Consider the following 7,830-nt stretch of genomic DNA (forward strand, 5'->3'; position numbering starts at 1 on the left):
GTTTACTGTTTTTTCTCTCTTTCTCTCTCCTCTCCCTCTCTCATTTCCTCTCCCTCCCTCATTTCTGCTCCCTCCCTCAGCCTCTCCCTCTCTTTCTCTCTTTCCCTATTATATTTAATGTTTTTTCTCTCTTCCTCTCCCTCTTTCTCTCTTTCCCTATTATGTTTAATGTTTTTTCTCTCTTCCTCTCCCTCTCTCTTTCCCTATTATGTTGAATGTTTCCCTCTCTTTCCTCTCCCTCCCTCTCCCTCTCCCTCTCCCTCTCTCATTCCCTCTCCCTCTCCCTCTCCCTCTCCCTCTCCCTCTCCCTCTCTTTCTCTCTTTCCCTATTATCTTTAATGTTTACCTCTCTCATTTCCTCTCCCTCCCTCTCCCTCTCCCTCTCTCTTCCTCCCTCTCCCTCCCTCTCCCTCCCTCTCCCTCTCCCTCTCCCTCTCCCTCTCTTTCTCTCTTTCCCTATTATGTTTAATGTTTCCCTCTCTTCCTCTTCCTCTTCCTCTCTCTCCCTCTCCCTCTCCCCCTCTCTCTCTCATTTCCTCTCCCTCCCTCTCCCTCTCCCTCTCTTTCTCTCTCATTTTCTCTCCCTCTCTCAATACACATGAATTATACCAAAAAAAGTAAAAGAGAGAGAGAAAACAAAAAAGCAAAGCAAGAATGAACAGTGCACTTACGATAAAGGCTTGACGAAGGGTTTGGTAGCTCCTCTTTGTGACGGTGGCTCCTCTTTGCCCTCCGTACACCTCCTCCTCTTCTTCGTGAATAGCGGTGACGGTGGCGAGAAGCCTTCTATCTCCCTCTTTCTCTCTTTCTCTCCCTCTCCCTCTCAAATGCAAGATGTTCGCCCTCCCTTTCGCTCTCTCATTCGTGTATGCGTGCAAAATGACGCGCTTGGGTTTCGGCCCTTTTTTGTTTTGTCTGAGTACCATCGCTATTTGCGTCGCTATTTGCATCGCAAATGCGACACTAATAGCGATGCAAATAGCGATAGCGCTATTTTATGTCGCAAATCGCTATCGCTATACCTCCATATCCTTGTAGTGATATGCATGTACACACATGCTATAGATGGTATAATTTGTAAATAAAAGTCATCCCTATCGTCATGCATGCAACACTTTGCACTACACATAATTTAAATCATAACAATGAATTGCATTTAGAGACTCCTTGTTGAGTTTGAGTGGGCATGGGCCATGATACTTTCAATCATGCATTAATGGGTTAACTTAAATGAATTGATGGATAATATTCAATTCATTAAATGAATTCCATTAACTTCAACCATCTACTCCACTACATTATATGCTTATGAACTATGCATACATAAATGAAATTATTAGTTAATTTGGTCTTATTAGTCCATGACCACTCTATCTTTTAGTTAGTGGTTCTAGTACAAGTCCATTTTGATTTGTATGGTTTGGTTAGTGTTTGGAGTGTGGTATGCTTGCGACTTTATTTTATGGTTTGGTTAGTGTGTTTGGACTATGGTATGGTTTGGTCAGTGTTTGTATGGTTTGGTTAGTGTTTGGTCAGTGTTTGTATAGCTTGGTTAGTTTTTGGAGTGCAGTATGCTTGCTACCTTATTTTGTTTTAAGTGTTTGACTATGTGGTTTAGGATGATTATTTTTCTACACAATATGAAGCTTTCAATTGAATATGTGCATAGGTCATGTCAAAATTTTTATGTAGGGTGTAGATTGCTTAGGGATGTCTTAGTGGTGGTTTGTATTTTTGTAAGAATTCCCCTATTCTTCTTGGTTTTTGTATGTGTGGTCTATCTTATGTAGTTTGAATGGCACCCCCACCATTGATAGTGGTTTAGTATATCCCACTATTGATTCACAACTATTCCCTCCTTCTAGAGGTTGGCTATATTCATCGCATGGGTCTACTTGATTTTGTTGCTCTTAAGTTTCTGCTAGTGGATGCAAAACTTTGCCATTCTTTTTTGGCTTCTTACAAGTGCCATCAAGGATTTGTGTATGGTTGTGATTTTCCTATCTCCTCTGGTTATCTCAATTAGGCATTATCTCTACCCCACTCTACTCCGTCTATCCTTGAGTGGTGATTGTCTCTTACCAATGAGCACATTGTGGAGGTCTTATAGAAGGAAACCACTACACCATTTATGCAAAGCAAGGTTACTAATAGTTCAACTGTATTCGAGGGGATATTATTTATTTTCCATTATGGAAGAAACTCTGCTAATTTTGCAAAATCATTTTATGTCTAGAAAGCTAGTGCCCAAACAACAACTTGATCCTCAAACTCCATCATTCTTATAATTAGTGTCTTTGGTCTCTAATGTCTAGGCTACTTTGGAAATAGTAGTGGCTTCTTCTCTATTAGAAGATAAGATGGAGTCCTTAACTAGTCAACTAAGTAAAGATTTGGAGAACTTAGCCTTAGAAAGAGCTACAGTGAGTGACATTCACAAACACATGACGAAGGCTATGACTCTATTGGATTTCCATAAAGATGGTACTCATCTATTGATAGATACGCTAGTTGCTATAAAGGATATTCAAGACTCACTTATAAAGGAGTGTGATTCACCCTTTTTGAGATGGTTCTTTTAGCTTCTAAACTTGGTACTTATGAGGGTGAGTTGTAGCATTGTAAGGCGATTGTTGCATCACAGCAAAAGACAATTGAAGAGTTACAACACAAACTGTTTGATTTTTCTATCCCTCCCCTTGCTCATTTGGTCTCCTCTGTTTCATTAGAGGAGCTTGAAAACCTAAAGCAATAAGCAAAGTTGTCTGATGCTCTTTATATTAAGGTGGAATGTCTTCAGTAGTACATAGATTATTTATATGTGGATTTTCTTTGCTATGCTAATCTTGTCTCACCTTCCCCTACTTGGTCTCCTTAGAGGAGCTTGAAAACCTAAAGCAATAAGCAAAGTTTTCTAATGCTTATTGCTTTAGGTTTTCAAGCTCCTCTAATGACATCTGGTCTCCTTAGAGGAGCTTGAAAACCTAAAGCAATAAGCAAAGTTGTCTGATGCTCTTTATATTAAGGTGGAATGTCTTTAGTAGTACATAGATTATTTATATGTAGATTTTCTTTACTATGCTAATCTTGTCTCACCTTCCCCTACCTTTTGGATCAAATATTATCAGCAAAGGTTAGCCATGTATATGTCCTTGAGCACTATTGACTTGAAACCACCAGAAGATAGATGGCATAACCAAGGTAAACTAATTTACTTAAATCAGTTTTCTGATCGTGCCATAAATGATCTTGTTTACAATGAGGTACACTTAGTATTATTCATGTATCTCAAAGGAGTCTTGCAAATTCATGGTGAGGAGGATATGTGACTTTCTGTGGGGGATGTTGTTCTATAGGTAGCCATTTGTGTTCACTCTATTGAGCTTAGTCTTTTAGATGGTTTTCGTACATATATCCAAATGACTTTATAGTGTAAAGGTCATGATTGCATCTACATTTGGAGGAGGAAGTGACGGTCCAACACTAGTAGTGGAGTACATTCTATAAATCTAATATCTAGCCTTTGCACTAAAAAGTTCTTTCCTATAATGCTAACAATCTCTTATTCACTAATGTCTTATTTCAAGCATTTTATTATCAAACTTCTATTAATCCATCTGATCTTATTAATATGCTTTCCTATTAGAAGATTTTCCAATGCCTCCCTATTTATATTTTCCTTCTTAATACTACTCCTAATATTGTAATAGAGTAAAAATGCCTTAATGCCTTAGCCAAGATATAGCCTACTAGGGTTAAGTATAAAAGGCTAAGTTGTAATAAGTAGCTAAGGATCTTTTTGCCATTTCTAACATTTCATATTTGAGGTCTCAACCTCCCACCATCTAAGAGGGTGCATACTCTTGGCAACCATATCTTGGGGTGCATACCATGTTGCAGCCTCTCATCAATTGATTCTTAGCCATTAATGGTAATATCATTTAAGCCTAGCCACCTTGGCTATGGTTTCTTGGAAAATTAGTCTATTTATTTGTATTGAAAAGTTTAATTATTTCTTGTGGGAATTAACTTCTTTACATTGGTATCAGAGTCAATCTTTGATCCAATGGGAAGGTAATTTTCATGGGTGAATCTAGTTACAAGACTAGGCACAAGGTAACTAGAGATCAAGAATTAATCACAGGATTTGACACAATCAAAACCATGACTAGTTAAGGTTGTTTGCAGCAAGTCGGGACTAAATCTGAGGATCTTGAAGAAGGCCTAAAGGAATAATGGTAGATTCAAGGTTATTTTAGTGGCTCGTGGTCAATTTGGGGCCATTTTGAAGGTTCTTGGACTTAACTGAAATCTAAATAGGGTTTGGAAGAGTTAAGCTATAGTTATTTTTTGGAGCAAGATTCTCTTTCCTCTTTTCAAGCTTCCATGTGAGAGATTTCATGGATTTTTCTTCTCATATCTCTTTCCCATTGCCATCATTTCTCATGCTAACTACAAAGGATTATTCTTGAGATCTTAAGCAACTTGTAGACTACCATTGTGCTTGATCTTTGGCCTGATTCTCATCACGTGATGCAAGAAGATGCCTAGGATAGTTTGCACTAATTTTCAGCATGATCTTGTCCTTTTGAATCAATCCATGAATTCATCTTGAAGCTATGCCCTCCCATGCATGATCAAATGTGACCCTAAATTAAAGTACTAGCCATTTCTTACTTGATCTTTCACTCTTCTTTGGCCTTGGAGCTCTCATCATAACCCTAACTATGGTTGAATGTGGATAGCGTGGAGATTTCAAAGATTTCTTGAAGTTTTGAGTCAATCTTGGTGTCTCTTAGCTTCATGAAGTGAAAGGCAAGTATCTACAATCGAGATCGGGCATAAATTGTGAAACTTTAAAGCAAGATTGGAAGCATTTTTCCCATCTCAAATTGGGGCAAAAGAGGACATCCATCAATATTCATCAAAATTTTCTTCCTTGAGGCTTCAATCCATGGGGATTTTATTGTCTACAACCCGAGGAAGGTAGATTGAAGTTATTCTATAAAGGATTGACTTACATTGAAGCACTCCATCAAGAATGAAGGCATTTTCAGCCTCTTGAACATGACAATGTTTAAAAATTTCTAAAATTTTTGATTCTATGAAGAATTTGGATTCTTCAAGGCTCAAAGGGTCTTCTCCAACAAATCATTGTGGACTTTGACTCAAGTTTTGGACTCTCTTAATGCATTGGAGTAATCTTAATGATTGGGAGTTGAAATTACATGGAAGCAATCATCATGGGACAAATTATTCTTGAAGCTGGCTTTATGATATTTAATCTTGATCCATTGATGATGGATTAGTATTGATTGGTTGTGATTCATCTACTACTCTTCATCAACATTAAGAGGTAATTCTATTACTTTTAGCTAAATACCTCTTTCCATCCAATTGTTGAACCAATCCTACTATTGATAAAACAGAGATTGAATGTAATAGATCCTCTTAAATCACCATTTAAGGGCATGTAGAATTCAACCTAGGACTAATTGTGATTGCTTTATGAATTCTCTTTCCTACCCATTCATATATTGATGCCAAATTGATTGCATAAATGTTATTCATTGCCTACCTAACTTGGAATTTGGTTGGATGATTGAACATTGATGCTATAGGATTGAAATAATGATGAAAATGGTAAGTGGGATACTTGTAAAAGTAGTGAGTCACTGCAAAAGGGTAATGCCATATCCTTATCCCTTTCAATTTAGTCATTTCCTAATACCCACTTGCATTTCATTGAAGAATCTGAAGGTTTTTTCAATCAATGAGTAGCATCCTTGTTTGATTAGCCATTAGAATGTACTTGCCATGTTGATTCTTGCAAGGAAAAGAAGATGCCATGCGAGTTGAGAAGACAATAGTGAGGTGACCCTCCCTGATTATAATCCTGAAGGGGTGCACAACCTAGCTTGAGGAGGAACTTTGCACACCCCTCAAGTCTCGGAGCCCATGCAAATTTTAAGTTTAGATGAAGGTACATGCACATTGTCAAAGTTTGATAGTAGCACAACAATGATCAGCCCTATTCAAAGAGATATAGGTGGTTGAAGTTCCATTGGTACAATATTGGAAGATGGGTACACCATCTCTTATTCTCTGGATACCTACAACAGGTGGTCACAGTTTCATAGGTTTATATAGCTACAAGTGTCCCATAACCCCCTTCAGATTGATACATAGGTTTACAAGGGTTACTCTTGCTGAGGGAACTCCCACATGGTCAAACAAGGCACTTATAGGTTGTGGATAGGGTGCAAGAAACTTCTATTTGGCACTGAAGATTCTATTACAAAAAATTCTATACTAATCCATACTAAAAATTTAATAGCTCCATTTGAAGAGGGGATCCTAAGATTTGATTTGAATGTAAAAAAAAATTGATCCAATATCAAGAGCTCAAGTTATTATTGATTTATTGACAGTAGGTACAATGAGACAACACCTAGACAGTGTACAGGGGGACACTGTTTATGATTGTTTCACCTAAATTTTCCAACCCAAGTTGAAATATTTTGAAATTTGTATATTCCCATATAATAAGCTTCCCATTGGGCTATTGAGCTTTGGGATTGGTGCTACATTTTGAGAGAAACAAGGGATTTATTGACAAACTGTCTACTACTACAACATTGTTTTCTAATGGCCAGGAATAAGAAGAAAGACCCTATCACAGAAGCATTGAATGAGGGTATTAGAAACTTCCAAGAGGATCAAAATTACACAAATGAAGCCAATAATTTTGAGCAAATAGATGAAGGCTTAAGCATTGGAATTGCTTATAGCACAACCAAGGGAGGACACACATGAAGTACATGCAGTGAATGATTACCTATTACTGTCAAAAGAGTTGGGACATGTGAATGAAGGTCTTTCCAAAGATTTGAAGACATTAAATGAAGGATTAATACATATGAATCAAGGTTTGTTGCAAGGGATGGCACAAGTAAATAAGAGTATCATTGATCTCTACAGCAAAGTAACAAATCTTTATTTCAAGAACTCATTTCAGCCATAAAAGAAATTGATAGCAAGCCACAAAGGGAATCTCAAACTATTGAAGATCCATATGCAACCCCTCTTGTTGGAAATTTATCCCATCCAAACAAAGAAGTTCTTAGCTAGCTATGTACTTTTGAAATAGGAGAACCATTAAGAGTAAGAGGTAACCATCACCCTTCATAAATCCATGGCATTCATACCACAAGGCCTTAGTTCAGGCCTCACTTCAACAACCCAAAAGATAGTCTTAGACATGAATGGGAACAAGATAAAAATCAATGGGATGATGATTATCATGGATGCAATCCCTTCTACAAGTCTTTTTACTATTAGCCCTCTAATGTGCAAAGAGAAAATGCAATTGACAATTGACTTCATGAAGGTGGAAGAAATAATAGAAAATCAAACTATGATCTCTCAAATAAAGAGCATGTTTCAAACGGTCAATCCTCATCTCATGGTTTTGGACCACCTACTTTTAGGCAATACTTTCGGAATAAAGATTCATGGAAGCGACATTCTTATGGACAGCCATTTTACAATGAAAAGGAGTATAAGGAAAAGAGCAATATCACTAATTTCAAAGGGGATAACACTTCCTCTTCAAAATTATAGGCATGGATTAAAAAGCTTGAATTGTACTTCACCTTTTATCCTTGAAGCGAAGAAGCCAAGATTCATTTTGCGGCCCTTCATCTTGAAGGTTATGCCTATATTTGGTGGCATTACATGCATAAGATTTTCTCACTTGGGAGGAGTTCAAGGAAGCAATGATTGATATTTTTGTTTTCCCTTTGGAAAAAGAAAGGCTTCAAAGAATAT

The sequence above is a fragment of the Lygodium microphyllum genome, chromosome 29, assembly GCF_053477565.2.
Source record: "Lygodium microphyllum isolate KBCC chromosome 29, Lygodium_microphyllum_v1.1.10, whole genome shotgun sequence".
NCBI classification, from domain to species: domain Eukaryota; kingdom Viridiplantae; phylum Streptophyta; class Polypodiopsida; order Schizaeales; family Lygodiaceae; genus Lygodium; species Lygodium microphyllum.